Source organism: Melanerpes formicivorus, unplaced genomic scaffold, assembly GCF_026170545.1.
Source record: "Melanerpes formicivorus ecotype bairdi unplaced genomic scaffold, bMelFor1.0.p_v2 SCAF_25, whole genome shotgun sequence".
Classification (NCBI taxonomy): domain Eukaryota; kingdom Metazoa; phylum Chordata; class Aves; order Piciformes; family Picidae; genus Melanerpes; species Melanerpes formicivorus.
Window position 1 is genome coordinate 303,756 of NW_027142377.1, and position 18,165 is coordinate 321,920.

Consider the following 18,165-nt stretch of genomic DNA (forward strand, 5'->3'; position numbering starts at 1 on the left):
CCTGCCATGGGCAGGGACACCTCTCAATTAGCCCAGGTTGCTCAAGGCCTTATCATAGTATCAGTCAGGGTTGGAAAGGACCACAAGGATCATCTAGTTCCAACCCCCCTGCCATGGGCAGGGACACCCCACACTAGATCAGGCTGGCCAGAGCCTCATCCAGCCTGGGCTTAAACACCTCCATGGATGGGGTCTCAACCACCTCCCTGGACAACCTGCCCTTGAACATCTCCAGGGAGGAGGCATCCACAGCCTGTCTGGACAATCCATTCCAGAGCCTTGCCACCCTCTTAGTGAAGAATTTCTTCCCAAGATCCAGTCTAAACCTACTATTCTCCTTCAATTTCAATCAATTTCCTCTTGTCCTGTCAGTGAACACTCTTGTCAAAAGTCCCTCTGCAGCCTTCCTGGAAGATCCCTTCAGGTATTGCAAGGCAGCTCTAAGGTTCCCCTAGAGCCTTCTCCTCTCCAGGCTGAACATCCCCAGCTCCCTCAGCCTATGCTCACAGCAGAGCTGCTCCAGCCCTTGGATCATCTTTGTGGCCTCCTCTGAACTTGTTCCAACAGATCTATGTCCCTCTTTTGGGATGCAAAGTGTTCTCATTTTAGGGAGTCTTGTTGCTGGTAGTCCTCAAAAAACTTCCTCTGGCTTGAACAAGTCTTTAGCTGAGCCTCCGTCAAGCCTCTGTAGTACAGAACTGCAGTGGCAGAGTTGCAAAGGTACAGTCAGACTTCATCCTAAATGTCAGACTGTGCTGGATTAGATCATTTAGGAAGTGTACATTTTAATGTGATGGTTCCTAAGTTCCCCTTCAGGGGATGAATTGAAAGCCAAATAGCTGCAAGCAAAGCTGAGGTCTGGCTTGCTCTGAATTGTAGAGAAGTAGAAAGGAGCTTGTTTTCCAGTCAGGTTATTCCACAGTGTCCTAAGGAGATTTCCCCATCCCTGGAGGTATTCAGGGTGAGGCTGGTCAGGGCTCTGGGCAACCTGCTCCAGTTGATGCCCCTGCTGAATGCAGGGGGGTTTGGACTGGATGACCTTTGGAGGTCCCTTCCAACCCAGATCATTCTGTGATTCTGTGACTCTCTTTTCCTCCCTCTTTTTCCTCCCTCTTTTTCCTCCCTCTTTTTCCTCCCTCTTTTTCCTCCCTCTTTTTCCTCCCTCTTTTTCCTCCCTCTTTTTCCTCCCTCTTTTTCCTCCCTCTTTTTCCTCCCTCTTTTTCCTCCCTCTTTTTCCTCCCTCTTTTTCCTCCCTCTTTTTCCTCCCTCTTTTTCCTCCCTCTTTTTCCTCCCTCTTTTTCCTCCCTCTTTTTCCTCCCTCTTTTTCCTCCCTCTTTTTCCTCCCTCTTTTTCCTCCCTCTTTTTCCTCCCTCTTTTTCCTCCCTCTTTTTCCTCCCTCTTTTTCCTCCCTCTTTTTCCTCCCTCTTTTTCCTCCCTCTTTTTCCTCCCTCTTTTTCCTCCCTCTTTTTCCTCCCTCTTTTTCCTCCCTCTTTTTCCTCCCTCTTTTTCCTCCCTCTTTTTCCTCCCTCTTTTTCCTCCCTCTTTTTCCTCCCTCTTTTTCCTCCCTCTTTTTCCTCCCTCTTTTTCCTCCCTCTTTTTCCTCCCTCTTTTTCCTCCCTCTTTTTCCTCCCTCTTTTTCCTCCCTCTTTTTCCTCCCTCTTTTTCCTCCCTCTTTTTCCTCCCTCTTTTTCCTCCCTCTTTTTCCTCCCTCTTTTCCCTCCCTCTTTTCCCTCCCTCTTTTCCCTCCCTCTTTTCCCTCCCTCTTTTCCCTCCCTCTTTTCCCTCCCTCTTTTCCCTCCCTCTTTTCCCTCCCTCTTTTCCCTCCCTCTTTTCCCTCCCTCTTTTCCCTCCCTCTTTTCCCTCCCTCTTTTCCCTCCCTCTTTTCCCTCCCTCTTTTCCCTCCCTCTTTTCCCTCCCTCTTTTCCCTCCCTCTTTTCCCTCCCTCTTTTCCCTCCCTCTTTTCCCTCCCTCTTTTCCCTCCCTCTTTTCCCTCCCTCTTTTCCCTCCCTCTTTTCCCTCCCTCTTTTCCCTCCCTCTTTTCCCTCCCTCTTTTCCCTCCCTCTTTTCCCTCCCTCTTTTCCCTCCCTCTTTTCCCTCCCTCTTTTCCCTCCCTCTTTTCCCTCCCTCTTTTCCCTCCCTCTTTTCCCTCCCTCTTTTCCCTCCCTCTTTTCCCTCCCTCTTTTCCCTCCCTCTTTTCCCTCCCTCTTTTCCCTCCCTCTTTTCCCTCCCTCTTTTCCCTCCCTCTTTTCCCTCCCTCTTTTCCCTCCCTCTTTTCCCTCCCTCTTTTCCCTCCCTCTTTTCCCTCCCTCTTTTCCCTCCCTCTTTTCCCTCCCTCTTTTCCCTCCCTCTTTTCCCTCCCTCTCCCCCATTCTCTCCCTCTTTCTCTCCCTTTCTCCCTTTCCTTCTCTCCCTCTCCCCCTTTCTCCCTCTCCCCCTTTCTCCCTCTCCCCCATTCCCCCTCTCTCCCTCTCCCCCTCTCCCCCTTTCCCTCTCTCCCTTGCTTCCTTTTCCTTTTTCTTTTTCTTTTTCCCTGGATGTTGTACAGACTTAATGAACACTAATTAAGATTTAAATGTAGAGAAAAGCTGAGGTGGGCTCCCATCAGGTAATTCCAACTCAGCATAATGGGTTCAGTTTTCATTGATTCCATCTCGGTGTTCAGCTCGATCAATGTCAGCATGCTGTAAACTGATCTCTGTGTGTCAGCAGAGCAGATTGGATTGGGTTAGTGGATTTCAGTTCAGATAATTGAACTTCCATTTCAATTTCACTCCATTTTCACTCTTGGTCCTTTTTTCCTCCTCCCCCTCCCAAGCTGGTGTCCCTTGAATTACTTCTTGTTGAAGATAGGAAAGTATCTGGTGCTGGCAGTGGGTAGTGATGGTGCACAGCCACGTGTGAATGCTTCTGTTTGTCAGAGCTGTGCCAGGGCAGCTTGTTTTAACTCTGGTCCCACTGCTTTGAGTCTGTGCTGAATTAGCTGAAGGCACCTGGAAAGTTTTAGGAACGAGGTGTAATTTTTTTTAAAGTTAGCAAAACTTAACCATTCTGCTTCCTAACCTGCCCAAAATTTGGTCTCTGCTTGCTAAGCTTTAATGCCTTCCAAGCACAAGATAAATGCTGCAAAGCTAAATGAGAGGTAATCCTGTTTCTCTCTCTGATTTTTATCACTCCTTTTCCTGGTGCTTTTTCTTTGGTTTTTACAATATATCCATTGCTTGTAGACAGAAACCTATTGGGGCTGCAGAAGGAGCTTGGTCTTGGTAGTGTTTCTCCTAAACCAGTGTAGGGAAGTTGGAGTAACAGGAACTGAATCAATGCATGGAAGCTGGGATAACAGGAGCTAAACAAATGTATGGAAGTTGGATTAACAGGAACTAAATCAGTGTAGCCCTTTCAACCCAAAGAACACAGGAACATAGAATATGCAAGAAAAAAAAGAGTAAGGGAATTTCCTTGTGCCTGTGGACTGGGCTCTCAGCTTGTTCCTGAGATGCACTTCACAGCTTCTGCACTCCAAAGGAAGGGAATTACTTGGTGTAATTAAACAGCACACTTCCTGCTCAAGAGGGTTCAAGTATTGCTGAGCATTATATTTTAAAGGCAGCTCATGGTTTTAAAGAGTAGGCTGCCAGAATTTTCTTTTAATTAATGTTGGTTAAAATATTATTCTCAGGTCCCCTCATTTATTTTGCACTGCATTGCTCTCTGTTAACAGCTGGCTGCCTTCTTTAACCCTGTTCTGGAGGGGATTTGCTCTTTCCTTGCTGCCACCAACCTGATGAATGCTTTAGGTAAGTTTTTACACTTGGTTTTAAAGAATTTGTGAAGTTCTGGGGTGGTTTTTTTTTTTCAGGTCCAGGCTTTCTTTTATCTTCTGCATTTACATGCAAGTCTTAATCCAAAACCAGCTCTGTCATAGCTAACTCTGTGGGAAATAATTACAGTAAAAAAATGTTTAAGACTCTATATAAAAAATAAGTATTTAATGACTGATTTCAATCCTAGAAACAAGAGTAGGATTGGAACAGGTTTGGAATCCTCTGCTGGGTTATAATCCAAGGGAATACTAATACTAATGATGATCATGGAGTTCTAGAGTGGTTTAGGCTGGAAGAGACCTCAGAGATCATCTAATCCAACCCCCTGCCATGGGCAGGGACACCTCTCAATTAGCCCAGGTTACTCAAGGCCCCATCCAACCTGGCCTTGAGCATCTCCAACCACAACCTCCCTGGGCAACCTATTCCAGAGCCTTGCCACCCTCTATGTGAAGAATTTCTTCCTAAGATCCAATCTAAACTTATTCTCCTTCAATTTCAGTCCATTTCCCCATGTCCTACAGTGGGCACTCTTGTCAAAAGTCCCTCTGCAGCCTTCCTGCAGGATCCCTTCAGGTACTGGAAAGCAGCTCTAAGGTCCCCTAGAGCCTTCTCTTCTCCAGGCCGAACACCCCCAGCTCCCTCATCCTGTCCTCACAGCAGAGCTGCTCCAGCCCTTGGATCATCTTTGTGGCCTCCTCTGGCCTCACTCCAGCAGCTCTGTGTCCTTCTTCTGCTGGGGACAACATTACTTAATACATGACACCTTCTCCCATGACATCCTAGTGAGCAAGCTCAGGAGAGTTCAAAGAGTGGTGATCAGTGGTGCCAGGTCCAGCTGGAGAGCTGTAACTAGTGGAGTCCTTCAGGGATCAGTGCTGCTGACCTGCAGTGGTTCCAGGCATGGGGCATCTCCTACCTCTCTGGGCAACCTGGGACAGGCTCCCACCACCCTCAGTGTCAAATGTTTCTTCCTTCTCTCCAGTCTGAATCTCCCTCTTTTAGTTCAAACCATCACCCCTTGTCCCTGTCACAACAGGCTCTGCTCAAAACTCTGTCCCCAGCCTTCTGCTTGGCTCCTTTAAGTCCTGAAAGGCCACCAGAAGGTCTCCTTGGAGCCTTCTCTTCTCCAGGCTGAAGAACTCCAATTCTCTTAGCCTGGCCTCAAGGCAGAGAGCTTCCACCTTCTGGTCATTGTTGTGGCCTCCTCTGGACCCACTCCAACAGGTCTGTGTGCTTCTTGTAGTGAGGGCTCCAGAGCTGGAGCTCCCCCTTCCCCATGTCTAACTGTTCCCGGGAAGAAGCCCATACTGCAGAGCTCCATCACTGATTAGTGGCTTGATATTAGAAACCACATAGTGGGCAGAGCTGAAAGAGACTGGCAGATCTGACAGTGTCATCACTGTCATCATCTGTGACCCATTTGTGGAGGGGTTTTTCTTTCTCAACAGCTCTTGCAAGTGGAGGGCATGGAGAATCCCTGTTAAAATAAACCCAAGCAGCCACAGCACACACACATGCACAAAGACTTTGTTCTGGTGGCTGAATGCCCAGCAGCTGGTCTCTGAATGAGTACAGAGAACTGAGAGTTGTGTTCCTGCTCTAAGAGAAATACTCTGACTGCCTTTTTTTTAGCCTTCACATGAATCTGCGCTTTTCATGCTTGAGCAGACACTGGGTGACAGCAGTGCTCACTGAGGTCAGTGTGTGCAGGGGCTTGGTTGTGACTTGTACCTTGTGAGGGAATTCTTCTTCTTCCCATGGTTCTGTGGTACACAGACAGGAGGCCACACCTGCAGTGCTGGGTTCAGTTCTGGGGCACTCACTCCAAGAAGGACATTGAGAGGCTGGAGAGGGTCCAGAGAAGGGCAAGGAAGCTGGGGAAGGGTCTGGAGAAGAGGGCTGGGGAGGTGCAGCTGAGGGAGCTGGGGGTGTTTAGTGTGGAGAAGAGGAGGCTGAGGAGAGACCTCATTACTCTCTACAGCTCCCTGGGCTGGAGGACCTTGAAGGGCTTTTCCAGCCCAAATGATTCTGCGGTTCATTGCCTAGTGAAAAGGTTGGATTCAAGTGGATGAAACCCTTTCAGCTATTCAGAGTCCTATCAAAGAGGTGTCACTCTGCCTGTGCAGAGTGCAGTCTACAGGTCCAATATGGGCAAGCTCCTGTGTCTTTGTTCCATGCCAGACAATCCCATTGTCTTCCCCCTTGCCCACTGTCTGCCGTGGGAGCAGTCAAGCTCTGCCTTTTCCAGTCCCGGCTCTCTGACCCGCAGGCTCTGGCCTCCCTGTATCAGTCAGGAGAGCTGCAAATGCCCCACAGTTAAATTATGGGGTTGTGTCTCCAGGTGGTGCTTGGATTTGTGCTTGAAGGCTGTAGAAATTAATTTTGCTGAAGCAAGAAACCACAGGACACTGAAGCCACTGTGCCAGCATTAGATGTGTGCTGCACCAGGGGTGGGTTTTTTTTTTTCAGTTTGTTTGGGGTTGTGTTTGGGGTTGTGTTCTTTTTTTTTTTCTGCTCAGCATTATGCAGTAATCTTTAACCCAAATTGCAGGAAATATTTGAGATTCCATTCTAACAATATCCAGCAGAGAATATTAAAGGAGCATTAAATTTCAAATGCCTGAGGGAAGAATGTTCTCTCGCAAGCGCCGTGGGCATTTGGATCTCACTCCTCTGTGTGCAGGGTAATAGTCTGATATTATGCTTTTCCTATGAAAGCCCAATTTTAATTCCATCTCCACAAACTTGGCATACTGCAGTGCAAGGTAATTTATCTGAATGTTGGGGGGTTTTGTGTTGGGTGGGTTTCTTTTTTTTTAAGGCATTGCAACTTAACTGCAAAGCTTCCTCACAGAAGGCTCCCACTATGGCTCTTTGTAATCTGACTCTCATTAAAACTTCAGATGTGCTCCTGAGGACTCAGCTGGCTGCTTTCATTGCTAATTTGCAAGTTCTAAGATCCCAGAGTTACCACTGAGGTTTTCCTTCTTCTGTGCAATCAAACTTCAGCTTTATCTTTTGTCAGTCTCTAAGCCAGCCCAGCAGAGCCTGGACGCTCTGCTAAGAGGGCAGGTGGTGTGCGAATACACAGTGGGCTTCAAGATGCTCACCCCATGCTGACCTGCTTGGCACAGCCAGCAAGTCCAGAAAGTGCTGATTAAACCTTGATGGTTTTGTAACCTCTAAATGCCACACTGGAGAGCAAAGCTATTGCACCAGGGAGTCCCCAGCTTACGAGACGCTGGAGAAAGAGCCAGAAGAGTGTTTCTAGAAGGTTTAGAACATCCCTAGCACAAAGATGTTTCTTGCCACAGAGTCAGGTATCACAGGCTTTGCAGAGCAAGGCCAAGGGCTATGGTCCTGTTGGAAAAAAAAAGAAGTTCAGGGCCTTTAGAAAAGGAGATGAAGAACTTTCCACCTGTGGTGACTTTTCCAGTTTGCACTTTAGACATAGCAGTGCCCAGGAAAGTAGGGATGCTGTGATGCTTCACACCCTGTTCCCAGGGTCAGGAAGTAGGCAGATTGAGACTGGAGAGGCAGAAGAAATGCTTGACAGTGAAGGTGGGGAGATACTGGAACCTCCCTGGAGGTGTTCAAGGCCAGGCTGGAGGAAGCCTTGAGCAGCTTGGGCTGGTGGGAGGTGTCCCTGCCCATGGCAGGGGGTTGGAAATGAATGATGTTTAAAGTTCTTTCCTACCCAATCCATTCTGTGACTCTTAAGTTGTGTCCTTCTTCAGTGCCTGACTGAACTGCCCTCCTGCCATGCTTGTATCCTGATCCAGCTATTGAAACTGTGCAACACCTTCCAGTCTAGTGCCTGGCTGCAGTGGTCTTGAAATTCTACAGTGGTTTGGTTTGGAGAAGACCTTTAAGGTCATCCAGTCCAACCCTTCCTAACCCAGGTGGGCACAGAGGCCTCCAGCAGCCTGTCCTGGATCAGCAATGGTGTGGGCAGCAGGAGCAGGGCAGGGATTGTCCTCCTGCACTCAGCACTGGGGAGGCTACACCTGCAGTGCTGGGTTCAGTTCTGGGGTCCTCACTCCCAGAAGGACATTGAGGGGCTGGAGAGGGTCCAGAGAAGGGCAAGGAAGCTGGGGAAGGGTCTGGAGAAGAGGGCTGGGGAGGAGCAGCTGAGGGAGCTGGGGGTGTTTAGTGTGGAGAAGAGGAGGCTGAGGGGAGACCTCCTTGCTCTCTACAGCTCCCTGAGGCGAGGCTGGAACCAGGTGGGGGTTGGGCTCTGCTCCCTAGAACAAGTGAGAGAAGACCTCAAGTTGCCCGAGGGAAGGTTCAAGTTAGAGATGAGAAGAAACTTCTGGACTGAAAGGGTTCTCAAGGCCTGGCAGAGGCTGCCCAGGGAGGTGGTTGAATGCCCATCCCTGGAGGTGTTTGAGAGAGGCAGAGCTGTGGTGCTGAGGGCCATGGTTCAGCCCCAGCCTTGGCAGAGTTAGAGATGGTTGGACTGGAGGAGCTTGAAGGGCTTTTCCAACCAGAATGGTTCTGTGCTTCTGACTTCTCTTTGGGTAAGAGAAGAGAAAAGATGTGCTCTGCTGTAATGGCTGCTGGTAACTTGGGGCTGCCAGAGCAGTGCTGCTCACATTGCCACCCTGGCTTTTCAGACAATGCAGTAACAGAGTGAGGTAATTAAAGACAATTGCTTGTAACAGCAGAAAATTGCTGTCCTTGTTTTGTTTTCCAGTTACCCAGTGCAGATTTCTCATTCCTGTGTCCACATCCGGTGTTTGACTCCCAGAACTGACAGGGACACCACAAGCAGTTCTGGTTCTCTTATGCTTAGTGGCAGTGCTCCGGCTTCAACCCCTTTCCAGCTGAAAAATCAGCCAAGGCAGGTTCCATCCTTAGCTTGAACTGCTCCACAGTGATCCAACACAAACTTCTTCCTGCATTTCAGAAGCTTGCCTATGTTTTGTCATGTCTGTGGGCTGGCAATGAGCATGTTGGGAATGTTTTAAAAGGAGAGTTTCCATTAATCATCAAATCACAGAACTGTTTGGGCTGGAAAAGCCTTTTGAACTCATCCAGTCCAACCATTCTCTAGCTCTGCTGAGGGTGGAGCTAAACCATGGCCCTCAGCACCACATCTCTGCCTGCCTGAAATACCTTCAGGGATGGGCATTCAGCCACCTCCTGTGCCAGGCTTTCAGTAACCTTTCATTCAAGAAGTTTCTTCTGATGTCCAACCTAAACCTCCCCTGGTTGCAGCCCCAGGCCATTTCCTCTCCTCCTGTCACTTGCTCCTAGGGAGGAGAGACTAACCCCCATCTGGCTCTAGCTTCCTCTCAGGGAGCTGTAGAGAGCAATGAAGTCTCTCCTCAACCTCCTCTTCTTCGCACTAAATACCCCCAGCTCCCTCAGCTGCTCCTCCCCAGCCCTCTTCTCCAGACCCTTCCCCAGCTTCCTTGCCCTTCTCTGGACCCTCTCCAGCCCTTCAATGTCCTTCCTGGAATGAATGCCCCAGAACTGAACCCAGCACTTCAGGTGTGGCCTCCTGTCTGTGTAACACAGAACCATGGGAAGAAGGACCTAATTCCCTCACAAGGTACAAGTCACAACCAAGCCCCTGCACACACTGACCTCAGTGAGCACTGCTGTCATCCAGTGTCTGCTCAAGCATGAAAAGGGCAGATTCATGTGAAGGCTGAAAAAAAGGCAGTCAGAGTATTTCTCTTAGAGCTAATTGCTGTGCCTGAAGAGCTTCATCAGAATGTAAGGAGCAGCCACTCATACTGAAGGCATCCATCCCAATGCTGATCTTGGGTGGTTTAAGCAGCTCAGAGGCTGTGCTGAAGCTGTGTGTACTGTGCTGAGACTGAGCATAGAATCATAGAGAATGGTTTGGGTTGGAAGGGACCTCCAAAGGTCACCCAGTCCACCTTCCCTGCACACAGCAGGAACATCCTCCACTAGATCAGGTTGCCCAGAGCCCTGTCCAGCCTCACCTTGAGTATCTCCAGGGATAGGGCCCCAGCCACCTCCCTGGGCAACCTGTTCCAGTGTTCGAGCAGCCTCCTGGAGCAGGACTTGCTCCTCACATCCATTCTAAGTCTGCTCTAATCTAGCTTGAAGGCATTGCCCCTGGTCCTGTCCCTGCAGCCTTTGCAAACAGTCTCTCTCCATCCAGATGTGTGTGGTCTATGCCAGTTGTGCCATAGCCAGGATTTTATCATCTTGTGCTTTGTGCTGTTATTTCCCCTGGGCTCTCATGAGCTTTGTGAGTGTAAGTTTGGGCTCTGTACCTAATGCTTCCTATTTTAAACATGTTTGACTCACTGCTTTAAATATCTGTTTGGTTTTTTTTCAGTGGCATAAAAATCCCTGTTTAGCTGGGGAAATTGCAGCTTTTTCTGTGAAGCTTTTTGACCATCTGCAGTTTTGCCTATTAGAATTAGAGAATGCATTGGGTTAGAAGGGACCCCCCTGCACTCATCAGGGACACCTCCAGCTAGAGCAGGCTGCACAGGGACACAGCCAGGCTCAGCTTCAATGGCTCCAGGCATGGGGCCTCAAGCCCAGCCCTGGGCAGCCTGGGCCAGTGTCTCACCACTCTCCTTGGGCACAACTTCCTCCTGAGGGCCAACCTCAGCCTGCCCTGCTCCACTCTCAAACCATTTCCACTTGTCCTATTCCCACAAGCCCTTCTAAACAGTCTTCCTGTAGGTGCCCTTTAGATATTGAAATGCTGTCAGCAAGATCTTTTTCAGCTTTAGAAACTGTAAATGAAAAGCAAGGAAATGGTTTGAGATTAGGTCAGGAGTTGCATTAAGGACTGGGAAAAGGAACCTGAGGAATCAAAACCCTTGTGATGCGGGAGCACCAGGATGGAGTTTCTAAATGGTGAAGCTTGCATTTGCTTGGGTCAGAGAATCACAGAGTCCTTGAATGGCTTAGGGTGAAAGGGACCTTAAAGATCACAGACTCACAGAAAACATCTGGCTGGCAGAGGCCTCCAAGCCCATCCACTCCAACCCTCCACCCAGCACTGCAGGGTCACCACCAAACCATGTCCCTAAGCACAGCTCCACAGGCTGCTGGAACACCCCCAGGGGTGGTGACTGCAGCACTGCCCTGGGCAGACCATTCCAATGGCTGAGATCCCTTCCACTGCAGAAACAGTTCCTGAGCCTGCCCTAGGGCAGCTTGGAACCATTGCCTCTGCTCCTGTCTCTTGCCACCAAGGAGCAGAGGCTGCCCCCTGCTCACTCCAACCTCCCTTCAGGGAGCTGTGGAGAGGTCTCCCTCAGCCTCTTCTTCTCCAGCCTGAACACCCCCAGGGGCTCCAGGCCCTCCTCTGGACAGGTTCCAGCCCCTCAATGTCCTTCCTGCAGTGAGGGCCCAGAGCTGAACACAGCACTTGAGGTGACCAGCCTCCTCAATAGTGCTGGGGAGAATTACAGCCTCAGCCTTTGTCCTCTAAATGTAGTTAGAGCATCTGAAGTTTGGTTTCCCACCTAGGCCTTGTGTTTGTGTATGGGCCTCACTGCAGCCTTTCTATCTGCAGAGCCACTGCTGCTCCCTGCCCTCAGAACTGGGCTGTGCTGCAAGGATTGAGCAGGTTTCACTCCTGAGCTTCTGCCCCTGCTCAGGAAGCTGTTCCCTCAGCTCTCCTGTTTGCCCCTTGGGATTTTGCTGCTGGTTGTGCAGTGGGCTAGCAGGAGGAGTCCTTGGTGGTGCCGAGTGCTTGAGATTGAGACTTGGCAGCAAGGAAGAGCGCAATAGAGTCCTTGGGTCAGCTCCTGCTGCTGTTGAGGTTCTCTAAGTGTCCATCAGGTCTGCTTCCAAAGGGTACATGGACAGTGGATGCTCTGGCAGAGCTCTCTGGGCTGAGGAAAGCCAGACAAGGAAGGAGGTGGGGTGCAGTGTGCTGACAGTGAGCTGCACTGGAGGGCCTAGCCAGCATGCAGCCAGTGTCCCAGAAGGAAACTGGGTGAGAGGCTGAAGGAACTTCTGAGGAATAGCAGCAGGATGAGGAGGAGAAAGAACTGTGTGAAGCCAGCAGGGCTCAAAACAGGACAGTGTGTGGAGAAAGGTGAGAGACAAATGCATTCAGCCTGCACATGTAATCAGCCAAGCATCTTCCTCTGCTGGTGAAGGGATTTAGCAACTCTGAACTCAGTCTCCTGTGATCCCTTCCTCCTCCTCCTGGCTAGATGAAGAAGAGGAGTGATGTTTGGAGTATTCCATCATGCTTAGCAAACCCTTGCATGCTGTGTCAAGTTCATTTTCACTGTCAGCCCTGGCTGAAAACCATCCCTATCTGTAGTCTAGCCTGAAGGTGACAAGAGATTGGAATCATGGTAATTAGGCACTCATCACACTCCAAAAGATACAACTATCTTGTTGAATCCACTGCAAAAAGAAGCTGTGGGGTTGGGGTTTTCCCCCCCTTTAACTGCAGTTGGTGCCTGGGAATGTGAGAGCCTGGCAAGAACTGAGGTGGTTTCCTCAGCCTCTTCTCTCTGCAGAGAAAGTTCAGAAGGTTTTGCCCCTCCAGGTCCTGGTGACACCTTCAAGTGTTCTTGGCCTTCTCACAGGTTTTACTTGACAAACATTTTCCAGTGCCCCACTTCTTTCTGATATGGAGAAACATGCAGGAATTGCCTGTCCACACCTAAGCAAGAGCTGTGAGCTGAGCTGTTGTTTGCCTTTGGCAACTGCAGCTGCGGGCCACGCTTGGCTGTGAAGTGCAAGAGCGGTGGATCTGCCCAGCACAGTCAGGAGTGTGGCTGGGTATGGCAGAAATGGGCTAGGAGGAACTGGATCCCTCTGGGGAAAGGCATTTCCAGGCATACCAAAAGGCAGGTTTTGTGACCCCTCCCACAGCTGCCTTGGGTTAATCCTTAGGTTTTGTTCTCATGTTCTCCTGCTTTTCAGAAAAGGTGCAGAAACCATTCCTGAAGCGTGGCTGGCCAGGCCCAGCTGTGCTGCCATTCCTGCCTTTGCTATCAAGGACCAGGCTCTTCTTCATTCTTTTGCTCTGAAGAGCACAGAACCACAGAATGGCTCAGGTTGGAAGGGACCTCAGAGATCATCTGCTCCAGCCTCCTGCCATGGGCAGGGACACCTCTCAACTAGACTCAGCTGCTCAATGCCTCATCCAACCTGGCCTTGAATGCCCCAGGGAGAAGGTGTGGCCTCCCCAGTGCTGAGCACAGGGGGATGGTCACCTCCTGTCACACAGTATCACAGTATCACCCAGGTTGGAAGAGACCTCAAAGATCATCGAGTCCAACCTGTCACCACAGACCTCATGACTAGACCATGGCACCAAGTGCCACATCCAGTCCCCTCTTGAACACCTCCAGGGATGGGGACTCCACCACCTCCCTGGGCAGCACATTCCAATGGCTAACAACTCTCTCAGTGAAGAACTTGCTCCTCAACTCGAGCCTAAACTACCCCTGGCACAGCTTGAGACTGTGTCCTCTTGTTCTGGTGCTGGTTGCTAGAGAGAAGAGACCAACCCCTTCCTGGCTACAACCTCCCTTCAGGTAGTTGTAGAGAGCAATGAGGTCTCCCCTGAGCCTCCTCTTCTCCAGGCTAAACAATCCCAGCTCCCTCAGCCTCTCCTCACAGGGCTGTGCTCAAGGCCTCTCCCCAGCCTTGTTGCCCTTCTCTGGACACGTTTAAGTCTCTCAATGTCCTTCTTAAACTGAGGGGCCCAGAACTGGACACAGGACTCAAAGTGTGGCCTAACCAAAGCAGAGTACAGGGGCACAATGACTTCCCTGCTCCTGCTGGCCACACTATTCCTGATGCAGGCCAGCTTGGCCACCTGGGCACACTGCTGGCTCATATTTAATGGGCTATCCATGAGACCCCCCCTGCTTGTGTGTCGCTTGGGGTGCAGCCTGCGTGTGCTGTGCCCTCGGAGCAGGGCGAGGAGCCCGTCCCAAGTGCTGTGTCACCGCTGCTGCCAGCTTGGTGTGGTTTGGTTGCTTACTCAGCACAGGCAGCGCTGGCTGCGCCGCGCTGTGCCTGCCCTCACACGCTGAGGCCTTGCCTGGTGGAAGGCCCAGGCTGGTGTTGCCCTCAGCTGTATGCATTTGCATTTCTGGAACGCGCTCAGAGTTTCCCATTCTCTTTCTCCTCTCCTCCACTGAGCAAGCGTCTGTTTGCTAGTTTATCTCCTCTGCAGATCAGAGGTGGCTGATTATGGGCTGCCATAAATCAACTTGTCGACTTTTGCCACGTTTCCATGTTTCTGTTGTGTACCTGAGCCATGCTGAAGATTTATAGGAGGCTTTAAAAACTAATCCGAGGTGTAAATGGTTGAGAACAAAAGCTTTGCTTCTTCCTCCCCCTTTGTTCACCAGATCTGATTTCTAGAAGCCTGCTCCATAACATCTCTTTCCAAAACAAGCTTTTAAGATCTAATTGGGGAAGGCATTTGCCTAGTGATTTATTAGACACCTGGCCCTGTGCAAAACTGAAAGTGTGTAGTCGTAACGTTCAAGGCTCTTGGCACCTTTACCTGCCTGAGCCAGAGAAACAGAGGATTTGAAAACACAGCTTATGAAGGTAGAGAATGCAACCTGTGGCATGTTGTGTTCCTTACAGAATCCCCCACACACCTCCCAAAGTGCATTAGAGAATTACGGAATGACAGGGGTTGGAAGGGACCTCTGGTGATCATCCAGTCCAATCCCTCTGCCAGAGCAGGGTCACCCAGGGCAGGTCACACAGGAGCACATCCAGGTGGGGTTGGAAAGTCCTCAGAGAAGGAGACTCCATGACCTCTCTGGGCAGCCTGCTCCAGGGCTCCACCAGCCTCACACCAAAGAAGTTTCTCTTCATGTTGGGTTGGAGCCTCCTGGGTTCCAGCTTGTACCTGTTGTGCCTTGTCCTGTCACTGGGCACCACCAAACAGATCCTGGAACCTTCCTCCTGACACCTACTACTCCTCAGATACTTATTGATCAGATCGCCTCTCAGCCTTCTCCTCTCCAGACTAAACAGCCCCAGGGCTCTCAGCCTTTCTTCACAGCAGAGATGTTCCAGTCCCTTCATCCTCCTTCTTTCCTCTGTTGGACTCTCTCCAGCAGGTCTCTGTCTCTCTTGAACTGGGGAGTCCCAAACTGGACACAGCCTTCCAGCTGTGGTCTGCGCAGGGCAGAGCAGAAGGTCAGGAGAACCTCCCTAGCCCTGCTGACCACACTCTTCTTGATGCACTCCAGGATGCCTTTGGCCTTCTTGGCCACAAGGGCACATTGCTGTCCCATGCAGAACTTGCTGTCCACCAGGACTCCAAGGTCTCTCTCCATGGAGCTGCCTTCCAATAGGATGACCTCTAATCAGTACTGGTGCCTGGTGCTGTTCCTGCCCAGGTGCAGGCCACTTAAAGGAATGCACTTTGAAATTACTTTCTTGCAAAAAGAGACTCTCAAAGCTTCTCTGTATCCTCCACCTCATTCTTCATTGCTTGGTTATCTGACAGCACTGAGTGGCAGGGAGAGGTTTACACATTTGGATTGTGAAGCAGCGTCAGCTGCATGCCTCCCTCTTCCTCTCTTGGCAGCATCCTGCAATACACAGCAAGAGTTCAGCTCTTTGCTCTCTGTTTTGGTGTCCTATCCAGAAGTAAGCCTCTGAACGTGGCAGTGGTTTCAGGTGGAAACTGCACCCAAAGAAGATTTCTTTAGCTAAGCATACCCTCAGGTTTGTCCCAGCACATAGCACTGGGTGTCTTGAGGTGCAGGAGGCAGAAGGTGATGGATTCATGCCAAGTGTTTGCACAAGAACATCCTCATTTCCGTCCTCTCAAATTCCTCCTTCAGTGGTTTCCAGACTGCTGGCTTCAGAAGGGAGCTGCTCTTTCTCTCTGCTCTGGACTGCTGGGTAGACAGAAGAAATTTCTTTTGGCTTCACAGAATGACAGGCTTGGAAGTGACCTCTGGAGAGCATACAGTCCAACCTCCTGCTAAAGCAGGGTCACCCAGAGTAACCATTCCTAAGTAGAATGGGAAGAGGTTCCCTGACCTGGTGGTGGTTGGATTTTTTTTGCCCCCCAATGGCATGTGGACTCAGGTTGAATAAAAACAGAGACCTGGAGGAGAAAAGGAATATCCAATGGATTGGATTATTTATTTTTTCTTTTCTGTTTTCCAAGATAGATATTCTAAATATTCTGCTCTGCATGCTCCTCCTCACAATGTTTTCACTGTGATGGTGACAGAACACAGGAACAGGCAGTCCACAGGGTTGTGGAGTCTCCTCCTCTGCAGATATTCCAACCCCACCTGGATGAGTTCCTCTGTGCCTTGCCCTGGGTGACCCTGCTCTGGCAGGGGATTTGAACTGGATGATCTCTGGAGGTCCTTTCCAACCCCTAACACTCTGTGGCTCTGTAATTATCCTCTATTCTGCTGAGCCTTCTGGAGAGGGAAGCAGTTTGAACTGGCTGGAAGTGAGGAGGGACATTTGCATTGAGGATGTGTTTGCTGGCTTAGGACCACATCCTGGAAGCTCCCAGTACCTGCATGTTTGCTGGCATGTGTCATGAGCCTGCTTCAGCAAATAGTAATAAACCAGAGCTTCCTTATGTTGCCTTTCACTTAAGGTAAGCTTCAGTGACCTCTCTGTTCTGCTCTTGTGGGGATGGCAACGGTGTTCACAGTGGCACCCTTCATCTCAGTGGCTACTGCAGATCATCCCCCTGCAGTCAAATGTGAAAGCTGCTTTTCTGGTGTGAAAATTTTCTCCTTAAACTGCACAAAAGGTCAGCCTTTATTGCAGCTTGAAGACAGAAGGAAACAAACTGACAAAGCCTTAAAGAGGTGGTGGTGCAGGGCCAGCTAAATCAGCTTGTGACTACATGAAGTGTCATGACTTCATTGATGGGACACCATTAAGAAGAGCATTGTTAGAGCAGTTTGGAATTGGATCCTTGCTCTCTTTGTTCTCTTTGGGCAAACAATGAGCTTGGCAGATTTAAGAATGGAGATTTCACCCCACAACATTGTTTTGTGTCCATCTGGAAGCAGGCAGGAGATGAGGTGCTGCTTGGCCGGGTGAGAAGAGCAAGACCTGCAGCAGTGAGCGGTGCGGCTGGCTGCTCTGAGGCTGAGTCTGCCACCCAGCAAAAATGTGCAGCCCTGCTTCTTTTTGCCTGTCATAGGGTCAACATTGGGATCCATCATCCCTTTGATCTTTACATAAAACAGATGAAAATGCAGAAATTGCTTCTCATCAGAGATGAATTAAAGGAAAATAGCCTCCCGGAGGACAAAGCACTCCCAGGCACCCATCAACAGCCTTACCAAATGACAGGCCTGGAGGAGACTTCAAAGCTGCAAGCACAACTGCTTATGAAATCCACCAAGAACCCATTTCCCAGTGCCTAGAACTCTCTGAGGAGAAGTGACAGACACAGCCTGTGTGGAGTTGCTTTTGAAGCTGCGAGGGATCCATTTCCTTTCAGCAGAGTGGATGAAGGCAAGGCTGGCTGCTGTAGTTGAGGCAACAGATGTGTTCAGACACGACCCTGGTAGTTTCTGTGTTAGGCAGGGTTTGCTCCATGTGAGTGGCACGTTGTCTTGATGCTGGAGTGAGTGTTTTTAGTGGAGGCAGATCAGACATTAATTATAATTGCTGCATTAGGTGCCCTCTGTGTTTGTCGCTGTGAAGACAAACACAGGTAGCGTACCTCAGGCTGCAGAAGGAGGAGGAAATGGCATGAAAGAGCAGGTTTGATTGTGGAGGTGAGGGAAGGCTGGAGACAGCAGTGTTGACTGTGAGCAATTTTCTCTTTGTGGAGCACAGAATAAGGTTATCCATTCCACAGCCAGGGAATTCAGGGCCTCTTCTGGCTCAGGTGGCTCACTGAAAGACTATGTGGATACTGCCTCCAGTTCTGGCATCCCCAGCAGAAGGACGACACAGAGCTGCTGGAGAGAGTCCAGAGGAGGCCACAAAGATGATCCAAGGGCTGGAGCAGCTCTGCTGTGAGCACAGGCTGAGGGAGCTGGGGGTGTTCAGCCTGGAGAGGAGAAGGCTCCAGGGAGACCATAGAGCTGCCTTGCAATAGCTGAAGGGATCCTGCAGGAAGGCTGCAGAGGGACTTTTGCTGATGGTGTCTGGAGACATGCCAAGGGGGAATGGTTTGAAACTGTGGCAGAGCAGGGTTAGAGTGGAGCTGAGGAAGTTCTTCAGTGTGAGGGTGGTGAGACTCTGGAACAGGCTGCCTAGAGAGGCTGTGGCTGCCTCCTCCCTGGGGTGTTGAAGGCCAGGCTGGATGAGGCCTTGAGCGGCTGAGTCTAGTTGAGAGGTGTCCCTGCCCACAGCAGGAGGTTGGAACAGATGAGCTCTAAGGTGCAGCCTTCCAACC

The 18,165-nt window shown here is 50.3% G+C and overlaps 1 protein-coding gene across 1 annotated transcript in view; it reads left to right on the forward strand.

The window, feature by feature from the left end:
* Window positions 1-3,718: 3,718 nt before the first annotated feature.
* Window positions 3,719-18,165, forward strand: part of WDPCP (WD repeat containing planar cell polarity effector) — a 180,889-nt gene continuing 166,442 nt past the window's right edge. The window contains exon 1 of the mRNA XM_068153001.1: window positions 3,719-3,794. The gene's annotated coding sequence lies outside the window, so the exon portion shown is untranslated. The remainder of the gene's footprint in view (window positions 3,795-18,165) is intronic.